The following is a 10,366-nucleotide window of genomic DNA, read 5'->3' as shown; positions in this document are numbered from 1 at the left end:
CTAGTTCTGGGGTTTCTATTCTATTCCATTGGTCTATGTGTCTGTTTTTGTGCCAATAGCATGCTGTCTTGATGATGACAGCTTTGTAGTAGAGGCTAAAGTCTGGGATTGTGATGCCTCCTGCTTTGGTCTTCTTCTTCAAAATTACTTTGGCTATTCGGGGCCTTTTGTGGTTCCATATGAATTTTAGGATTGCTTGTTCTAGTTTCGAGAAGAATGCTGGGGCAATTTTGATTGGGATTGCATTGAATGTGTAGATAGCTTTGGGTGGTATTGACATTTTGACAATATTTATTCTTCCAATCCATGAGCAGGGAATGTCTTTCCATTTCTTTAAATCTTCTTCAATTACCTTCATAAGCTTACTATAGTTTTCAGCATACAGATCCTTTACATCTTTGGTTAGATTTATTCCTAGGTATTTTATGCTTCTTGGTGCAATTGTGAATGGGATCAGTTTCCTTATTTGTCTTTCTGTTGCTTCATTGTTAGTGTATAAGAATGCAACTGATTTCTGTACATTGATTTTGTATCCTGCAACTTTGCTGAATTCATGTATCAGTTCTAGCAGACTTTTGGTGGAGTCTGTCGGATTTTCCATGTATAATATCATGTCATCTGCAAAAAGCGAAAGCTTGACTTCATCTTTGCCAATTTTGATGCCTTTGATTTCCTTTTGTTGTCTGATTGCTGATGCTAGAACTTCCAGCACTATGTTAAACAACAGCGGTGAGAGTGGGCATCCCTGTCGTGTTCCTGATCTCAGGGAAAAAGCTCTCAGTTTTTCCCTGTTGAGGATGATGTTAGCTGTGGGCTTTTCATAAATGGCTTTTATGATGTTTAAGTATGTTCCTTCTATCCCGACTTTCTCAAGGGTTTTTATTAAGAAAGGGTGCTGGATTTTGTCAAAGGCCTTTTCTGCATCGATTGACAGGATCATATGGTTTTTCTCTTTTTTTTTGTTAATGTGATGTATCACGTTGATTGATTGGCGAATGTTGAACCAGCCCTGCATCCCAGGAATGAATCCCACTTGATCATGGTGAATAATTCTTTTTATATGCCGTTGAATTCGATTTGCTAGTATCTTATTGAGAATTTTGGCATCCATATTCATCAGGGATATTGGCCTGTAGTTCTCTTTTTTTACTGGGTCTCTGTCTGGTTTAGGAATCAAAGTAATACTGGCTTCATAGAATGAGTCTGGAAGTTTTCCTTCCCTTTCTATTTCTTGGAATAGCTTGAGAAGGATAGGTATTATCTCTGCTTTAAACGTCTGGTAGAACTCCCCTGGGAAGCCATCTGGTCCTGGACTCTTATTTGTTGGGAGATTTTTGATAACCGATTCAATTTCTTCGCTGGTGATGGGTCTGTTCAAGCTTTCTATTTCCTCCTGATTGAGTTTTGGAAGAGTGTGGGTGTTCAGGAATTTGTCCATTTCTTCCAGGTTGTCCAATTTGTTGGCATATAATTTTTCATAGTATTCCCTGATAATTGTTTGTATCTCTGAGGGATTGGTTGTAATAATTCCATTTTCATTCATGATTTTATCTATTTGGGTCATCTCCCATTTCTTTTTGAGAAGCCTGGCTAGAGGTTTGTCAATTTTGTTTATTTTTTCAAAAAACCAACTCTTGGTTTCGTTGATCTGCTCTACAGTTTTTTTAGATTCTATATTGTTTATTTCTGCTCTGATCTTTATTATTTCTCTTCTTCTGCTGGGTTTAGGCTGCCTTTGCTGTTCTGCTTCTATTTCCTTTAGGTGTGCTGTTAGATTTTGTATTTGGGCTTTTTCTTGTTTCTTGAGATAGGCCTGGATTGCAATGTATTTTCCTCTCAGGACTGCCTTCGCTGCGTCCCAAAGCGTTTGGATTGTTGTATTTTCATTTTCGTTTGTTTCCATCTATTTTTTAATTTCTTCTCGAATTGCCTGGTTGACCCACTCATTCGTTAGTAGGGTGTTCTTTAACCTCCATGCTTTTGGAGGTTTTCCAGACTTTTTTCTGTGGTTGATTTCAAGCTTCATAGCATTGTGGTCTGAAAGTATGCATGGTATGATTTCAATTCTTGTAAACTTATGAAGGGCTGTTTTGTGACCCAGTATATGATCTATCTTGGAGAATGTTCCATGTGCACTCGAGAAGAAAGTATATTCTGTTGCTTTGGGATGCAGAGTTCTAAATATATCTGTCAAGTCCATCTGGTCCAATGTCTCATTCAGGGCCCTTGTTTCTTTATTGACCGTGTGTCTGGATGATCTATCCATTTCTGTAAGTGGGGTGTTAAAGTCCCCTGCAATTCCCACATTCTTATCAATAAGGTTGCTTGTGTTTATGAGTAATTGTTTTATATATTTGGGCCCTCCGGTATTCGGCGCATAGACATTTATAATTGTTAGCTCTTCCTGATGGATAGACCCTGTCACTGTTATATAATGTCCTTCTTCATCTCTTGTTACGGCCTTTAATTTAAAGTCTAGTTTGTCTCATATAAGTATGGCTACTCCAGCTTTCTTTTGGCTTCCAGTAGCATGATAAATAGTTCTCCATCCCCTCACTCTCAATCTAAAGGTGTCCTCAGGTCTAAAATGAGTCTCTTGTAGACAGCAAATAGATGGGTCTTGTTTTTTTATCCATTCTGATACCCTATGTCTTTTGGTTGGCGCATTTAATCCATTTACATTCAGTGTTATTATAGAAAGATATGGGTTTAGAGTCATTGTGATGTCTGTATGTTTTATGCTTGTAGTGATGTCTCTGGTACTTTGTCTCACAGGGTCCCCCTTAGGATCTCTTGTAGGGCTGGTTTAGTGGTGACAAATTCCTTCAGTTTTTGTTTGTTTGGGAAGACCTTTATCTCTCCTTCTATTCTAAATGACAGGCTTGCTGGATAAAGGATTCTCGGCTGCATATTTTTTCTGTCTAGCACACTGAAAATCTCGTGCCAACTCTTTCTGGCCTGCCAAGTTTCAAAAGAGAGATCAGTCACGAGTCTTATAGGTCTCCCTTTATATGTGAGGGCACGTTTACCCCTTGCTGCTTTCAGAATTTTCTCTTTATCCTTGTATTTTGCCAGTTTGACTATGATATGTCGTGCAGAAGATCGATTCAAGTTACGTCTGAAGGGAGTTCTCTGTGCCTCTTGGATTTCAATGCCTTTTTCCTTCCCCACTTCAGGGAAGTTCTCAGCTATTCTTTCTTCAAGTACCCCTTCAGCACCTTTCCCTCTCTCTTCCTCCTCTGGGATACCAATTATGCATAGATTATTTCTTTTTAGTGTATCACTTAGTTCTCTAATTTTCCCCTCATACTCCTGGATTTTTTTCTCTCTCTTTTTCTCAGCTTCCTCTTTTTCCATAACTTTATCTTCTAGTTCACCTATTCTCTCCTCTGCCTCTTCAATCCGAGCTGTGGTGGTTTCCATTTTTTTATGCATTTCATTTAAAGCGTTTTTCAGCTCCTCGTGACTGTTCCTTAGTCCCTTGATCTCTGTAGCAAGAGATTCTCTGCTGTCAGCTATACTGTTTTCAAGCCCAGCGATTAATTTTATGACTATTATTCTAAATTCACTTTCTGTTATATTATTTAAATCCTTTTTGATCAGCTCATTAGCTGTTGTTATTTCCTGGAGATTCTTCTGAGGGGAATTCTTCCGCTTGGTCATTTTGGATAGTCCCTGGCATGGTGAGGACCTGCAGGGCACTTCCCCTATGCTGTGGTGTATAACTGGAGTTGGTGGGCGGAGCCGCAGTCAGACCTGATGTCTGCCCCCAGCCCACCGCTGGGGCCACAGTCAGACTGGTGCGTGCCTTCTCTTCCCCTCTCCTAGGGGCGGGATTCACTGTGGGGTGGGTGGCCTGTCTGGGCTACTTGCACACTGCCAGGCTTGTGATGCTGGGGATCTGGCGTCTTAGCTGGGGTGGGTAGGCAAGGTGCACAGGGGCCGGAGGGGCAGGCTTAGCTTGCTTCTCCTTAGGTGATCCACTTCAGGAGGGGCCCTGTGGCAGCAGGAGGGAGTCAGATCCGCTGCTGGAGTTTTGGCTCCGCAGAAGCGCAGAGTTGGGTGTTTGCGCAGAGCGAGCAAGTTCCCTGGCAGGAACTGGTTCTCTTTGGGATTTTGGCTGGGGGATGGGCGGGGAAGATGGCGCTGGCGAGCGCCTTTGTTCCCCACCAAACTGAGCTCTGTCGTCCGGGGGCTCAGCAGCTTTCCTTCCCTTTGTCCTCCAGCCTTCCCGCTTTCTGAGCAGAGCTGTTAACTTATGACCTCCCAGCCGCTAAGTCGCGCTTGCTGTCGGAACACAGTCCGTCAGGCCCCTCCGCTTTTTGCAAGCCAGACTAGGGGGCTCTGCTTGGCCAGCGAGCCGCCCCTCCGCCCCGGCTCCCTCCCGCCAGTCCGTGGAGCGCGCACCGCCTCGCCGCCCTTCCTACCCTCTTCCGTGGGCCTCTCGTCTGCGCTTGGCTCCGGCGACTCCGTTCTGCTAATCCTCTGGTGGTTTTCTGGGTTATTTAGGCAGGTGTAGGTGGAATCTAAGTGATCAGCAGGACGCGCGGTGAGCCCAGCGTCCTCCTACGCCGCCATCTTCCTCCCTTCTCTCTAATACTCTTAATACACATGAATCTACTTGTACGTTTAATGGAAAAATTGACACAAATATTTCAAAATATGTAGATACTATTGAGTATTCACTTCTCAAAATGACATTCTCAATCCTCCGCCTATAACCAGAACTCTTAGTACATACTGGTAATTTTTATTTCCCCCACTTTTACTTTCCTTTTTCTTCTTTTTTTATTGAGCTATAACTGACATATATTAGTTTTAGGTACATAACATAATGATTCAATATGGATATATTGCAAAATGATCAGCATAAGTTTAGTGGATGGCTATCACCACACGTAGTTATAAGTTTGGTTTTCCTGTGATAAGAACTTTTAAGATCTATTCTTAGCTACCTTCAAATACAAAATACAGTTTATAGTCATTATTCTGTACCTTATATCCCCATGACTTATTTATTTTATAATTGGAAGCTTGTACTTTTTGACCACTTTCACCCATCTCTCCTATTCCTTACCCCCTGCCACTGGCAACTACCAATTTATTCTCTGTGTACATGAGCTTGTTTTTTTGTTTTGATATTGTACACATAAGCAAGACCATGTGGCATTCGTCGTTCTCTGTCTCACTTATTTTACTTAACATAATGCCATCAAAGTCCATCCATATTGCAAACGGCAAGATGCCATTTTGTTAGGGGTAAATCACACTCCGTTGCATGTTTGTGTGCATGCACGTGCACGTGTACCACAACTTCTTTAGTTTTCATCCATCTATTTAGCAATACTTAGGTTTTTGCCATGTCCTGGCTACTATAAATAATGCTGCAGTGAACATGAAAGTATATATATTTTTTCAAGTTATTGTTGTATGCTTTGGATAAAGACCAAGAAGTAGAATTGCTGGATAATAGGATAGTTACATTTTTAATTTTTTTAGGAAACTCCGTGTTTTTTTCCATAGTGGCTGTACCGATTTATACTCCCACCAACAGTGTAGAAGAATTCCCTTTCCCACATCCTCACCAACACTTGTTTTGTTTTTTAACTTTTGTCTTTTAACTTTCTAATAATTCTAGTTAACATATAGTGTTATATTAGTTTCAGGTGTACAACATAATAATCCAACAGTTCCATACATCACCCTGTACTCCTCACAAGTCCACTCCCTAATCCTCATCACCTATTAAACCCATACCACCACCACCCTTCCCTTCTGATAACCATCAGCTTGTTTTCTAAAATTAAAAGTGTGTTTTTTGCCTTGACTCTCTCCGTCATTTTTTCCCCTTTGCTTGTTTGTTTCTTAAATTCTGCATGTGAGTGAAATTATATGGTATTCGTCTTTCACTGTCATATGCTGCTTATACTCTCTAGCTCTATCCATCATGTCTTTGCAAATGACAAGATTACTTTCTTTTTATGGCTGAATAATATTTCATTGTGTATATATACCACATCTTTACCCATTTATCAGTTGATGGACAGTCAGGCTCCTTCCATATCTTGAGTGTTGTAAATAATTCTGCTATGAACATAGGGGTACATGGATCCCTTTGAATTAGTGTTTTTGTATTCTTTGGGTAAATACCCAGTAATATGATTGCTGGATCATGATGCAGTTCTATTTTTAACTTAAGGAAACTCCACACTGTTTTCGACAGTGGCTGTACAAGTTGACGTTCCTATCAACAGTGCATGTGTATTCCTTTTTCTCCACATCCTCACCAACACATATTATTTCTTGTGTTGTTGATGTTAGCGATTCTGACAGGTATGAGGTAACATCTCATTGTAGTTTTGATTTGTATTTCCCTGATGATAAGTGATGATGATCATCTTTTCATGTGTCTATTGGCCACCTGGATGTCTTCTTTGGAGAAATGTCCGTTCATGTCTTCTACCCATTTTTAAAATGGGTTATTTATTTATTTTTTTGGTGTTGAGTTCTATAAATTCTTTATCTTTTGGATACTAGCCCTTTATTGGATACATCATCTGCAAATATCTTGTCTCATTGCCTAAATTGCGTTTTAGTTTTTTTTTTCACTTTGCTATGCATAACATTTCTATATTGATGAAGTCCCAATTGTTTATTTTTGCTTTTGTTTCTTGTGCCTCAGGAGACCTATGTAGAAAGATGTTGCTATGACCAGTGTCAAAGAGGTTATTGCCTGTGTTCTTCTCTAAGATTTTTGTGGTTTCAGGTCTCACATTTAGGTCTTTAATCCATTTTGGGTTTGTTTTTATGTATGGCATAAAAGAATTGTCCAGTTTCGTTTTTTTTGCACGTAGCTGTCCTGTTTTCCCAACACCTTTGTTAAAGAGATTGTATTTTTCCTGTTGGATATTCCTGTTCTGCTTTGTTGAAGATTAATTGGCCATATAATTATGGGTTTTTTCTGGATTTTGTATTCTGTCCCATTGATGTGTGTGCCTTGTTTTGTATCAGTACATACTGGCTTGATTACTACAGCTTTGTAAAATAACTTGAAGTCCCTAATTGTGATGCCTCCAGCTTTGTCTTTGTTTTTCAAGATTGCTTTGACTACTCAGGGTCTTTTGTGGTTCCATACACATTTTAGGATTGTTAGTTCTAGCTCTGTGAAAAATTCTATTGGTATTTTTAAAGGGATTCCATTAAGTGTGTATATTGCTTTGGGTAGTATGGTATTTTAACAATATTTCTTTTTTCAATCCATGAGCATGGAATATCTTTCCATTTCTTTGTGTCATCTTCAATTTCTTTCATCACTGTTTTATTATTTTCAGGGTACAGATCTTTCACCTCTTTGGTGAAATTATTTTTGGTGCAATTGTAAGTTGGGTTGTTTTCTTATTTTCTCTTTCTGCTGCTTCATTATTGGTGTGTAGAAATGCAATAGATTTCTGTACATTGATTTTGTACCCTATGACTTTACTGAATTCATTCATCAGTTCTAGTAGTGTTTTCTTGGAATCTTTAGGGTTTTCTATATATAGTATCATATCATCTGCAAATAGTGAAAATTTTACTTCTTCTATACCTATTTGGATGCCTTTTATTTATTTTTTTATTGTCTCATTGCTGTGTCTAGGACTTACAGTACTATCTTGAATAAAAGTGGTGAGAGTAGACATCCTTGTTTTGTTCTTGACTGTAGAGGAAAGCTCTCAGTTTTTCCCCATTAAGGATGATGTTAGCTGTGGGTTTTTTATTCATGGCCTTTATTATGTTGAGGTTTTTTCCCTCTAAGCCTATTTTGTTGAGGGTTTTTATCATAAATGGGTATTGTACTTTGTCAAATTCTTTTTCTGCAACTATTGAAAGGATCATATAGTTTCTATCCTTTCTCTTATTGATGTGATGTATCACATTGATTTCTGAATATTAAATAACAGTTGCAACCCAGAAATATATACAATTGATCATGGTGAATAATTTTTTAATGTATTGCTGAATTTGGTTTGCTAGTATTTTATTGAGAATTTTTGCATCCATATTCATCAGGGATACTGGCCTGTAGTTCTTTTTTAGTGGTGTCTTTATCTGGTTTTGGTATCAGAGTTATGCTGGCCTTATAGAATGATTTTGGAAGTTTTCTTTCCTTTTCTATTTTTTTGAAATAGTTTAAGAAGAATAGGTATTAACTCTTCAGTGTTTGGTAGAATTTGTCTATGGGCACATCTGGTCCTGGACATTTGTTTTGGGAGAGTTTTGTTTTTTTTTTTTTGTTTTTGTTTTTGTTTTTTTTCATTTACTGACTCCATTTCTTTGCTGGTTATCAGCCTGTTCAAATTTTCTATTTTCTCCTGTTTCAGTTTTGGGAGTTTAAATGTTTCTAGGAATTTATGCATTTCTTGTAGGTTGTCCAATTTGTTGGCATATAGTTTTTCATTATATTCTCTTATGATTATTTATATTTCTGTGGTGTTTGTTGTGATTTCTCATCTATCATTTGTGATTTTTAGTCCTTTGTTCTTTTTTTCTTGATAAGTCTGGCTAAGGATTTATCAATTTTGATTTTACAAAGAACTAGCTCTTGGTTTTGATCTGTACTATGTTTTTATAGTTTCTAAATCATTTACTTCTGCTCTCATGTTTATTGCTTTCCTTCTGCTGTTTTTAAGTTTTGTTTGTTCTTTTTCTACCTCCTTTAGGTGAAAGTTTAGGTTATTTATTTGAGATGTTTCTACTTCTTCCTTCTTCCTTCTTTCTTCTTCTTTCTTTCTTAGAACTGTTTTTGCTGCATCCCAGAGATTTTGGACCATTGTGTTTTTGTTTTCATTTGTTTCCATGTAGTTTTTAAATTCTTCTTTGATTTCCTGGTTGACCCGTTTATTGTTTATAGCATTTTGTTTAATTTCCATGTATTTGTGGTCTTTACAGATTTTTTTTTCTTATGGCTAAATTCTAGTTTTATAGTGTTGTGTTCATAAAATATGCATGGTACGATTTCAATTTTGAATTTTTTGAGATTTGTTTTGTGGGTTAATATGTGATCTGTTCTGGAGAATTCTCCATGTGCACTTGAAAAGCATGTATATTCTGCTGTTTTAGGATGGAATGTTATGAATATATCTGTTAAATTCATCTGTTCCAGTGTGTCATTCAAAGCCATTGTTTCCTTGTTGATGTTCTATTTAGATGATTTTTCCATTGATGTAAGTGAGGTATTAAAGTACCTACTATTATTGTATTATTATCAGTTTATTCCTTTATGTTTGTCATTAACTGTTTCATGTATTTAGATACTTCTGGGTTTGGTGCAAAAATATTTACAATTGTTATATCTTCATTTTGGATTGTCCCCCTTATAATATGGTGTCCTTCTTTGTCTCTTGTCACAGTCTTTCTTTTAAAATACATTTTGTCAGATACAAGTATTGCACCTCTGGCTTTCTTTTGACATCCATTTGTATGATAGATGTTTCTCTGTCCTCTCACTTTCAATCTGCAGGCATCTTTAGGTCTAAAATTTGTCTCTTGTAAGCAGCATATAGATGGGGTTTGTTTTTTAATACATTATGCACCCTATGTCTTTTGATTGAAGTATTTGGTCCATTTACATTCAAAGTACACACACACACACACACACACACATATATATATATATATATACACATACATATATATATATTTATTATCATTTTATTACTGGTTTTGTGGTTTCTGAAGATCCTCTCTGATTCTTTCCTGTCTTTCTCTCTTTCATGTTTTGCTGATTTTCCTTAGTGATATACTTGTATTTCTTTCTCTTTATTCTTTGAATGTTTATTAGTGGTTTTTGATATATGGTTTTCATTAGGTTTGCATATAATTTCATCTCCATATAGCAGCCTATGTTAAGTTGATGGTTGTTTAAGTTTGAGCCCACCCTTTTCTCCTCTCCTTCCAGTGTTTTAGGTATATATTATTATATTTTATATCCTTTTTTGTGAGTTCTTTGATTTTTTACATAAATATTCATTTTTACTGTTTTTGTGTTTCCTATCTCTATACTGTCACATTTGGTCTCTCCTTTCCACTCAAAGAGTTCCTTTTAATATTTCTTGCAGACCTGGTTTAGTGTTCATAAACTCCTTTAGTTTTTGTTTGGGAAATTCTTTATCTCTCCTTCTATTCTGAATGATAGACTTGCTGGATAGAGTATGCTTGGCTGCAGATTTTCCCTTTCAGCACTTTGAATATATCATGTTACTCCCTTCAAGCTTGCAAAGTTTCTGTTGAAAAATCTTCTGTTAGCCTTATGGGTTTTCTTAGCCTGTAAGTTAGCGACTTTTTTTTTTTTCTCTTGCTGCTTTTAGAATTTTTTCTTTATCATTAT

Source organism: Herpailurus yagouaroundi, unplaced genomic scaffold (assembly GCF_014898765.1).
Source record: "Herpailurus yagouaroundi ecotype Mexico unplaced genomic scaffold, PumYag 140, whole genome shotgun sequence".
In the NCBI taxonomy this organism is placed as follows: Eukaryota; Metazoa; Chordata; class Mammalia; order Carnivora; family Felidae; genus Herpailurus; species Herpailurus yagouaroundi.
Note: the sequence above shows the minus strand (reverse complement) of the source record.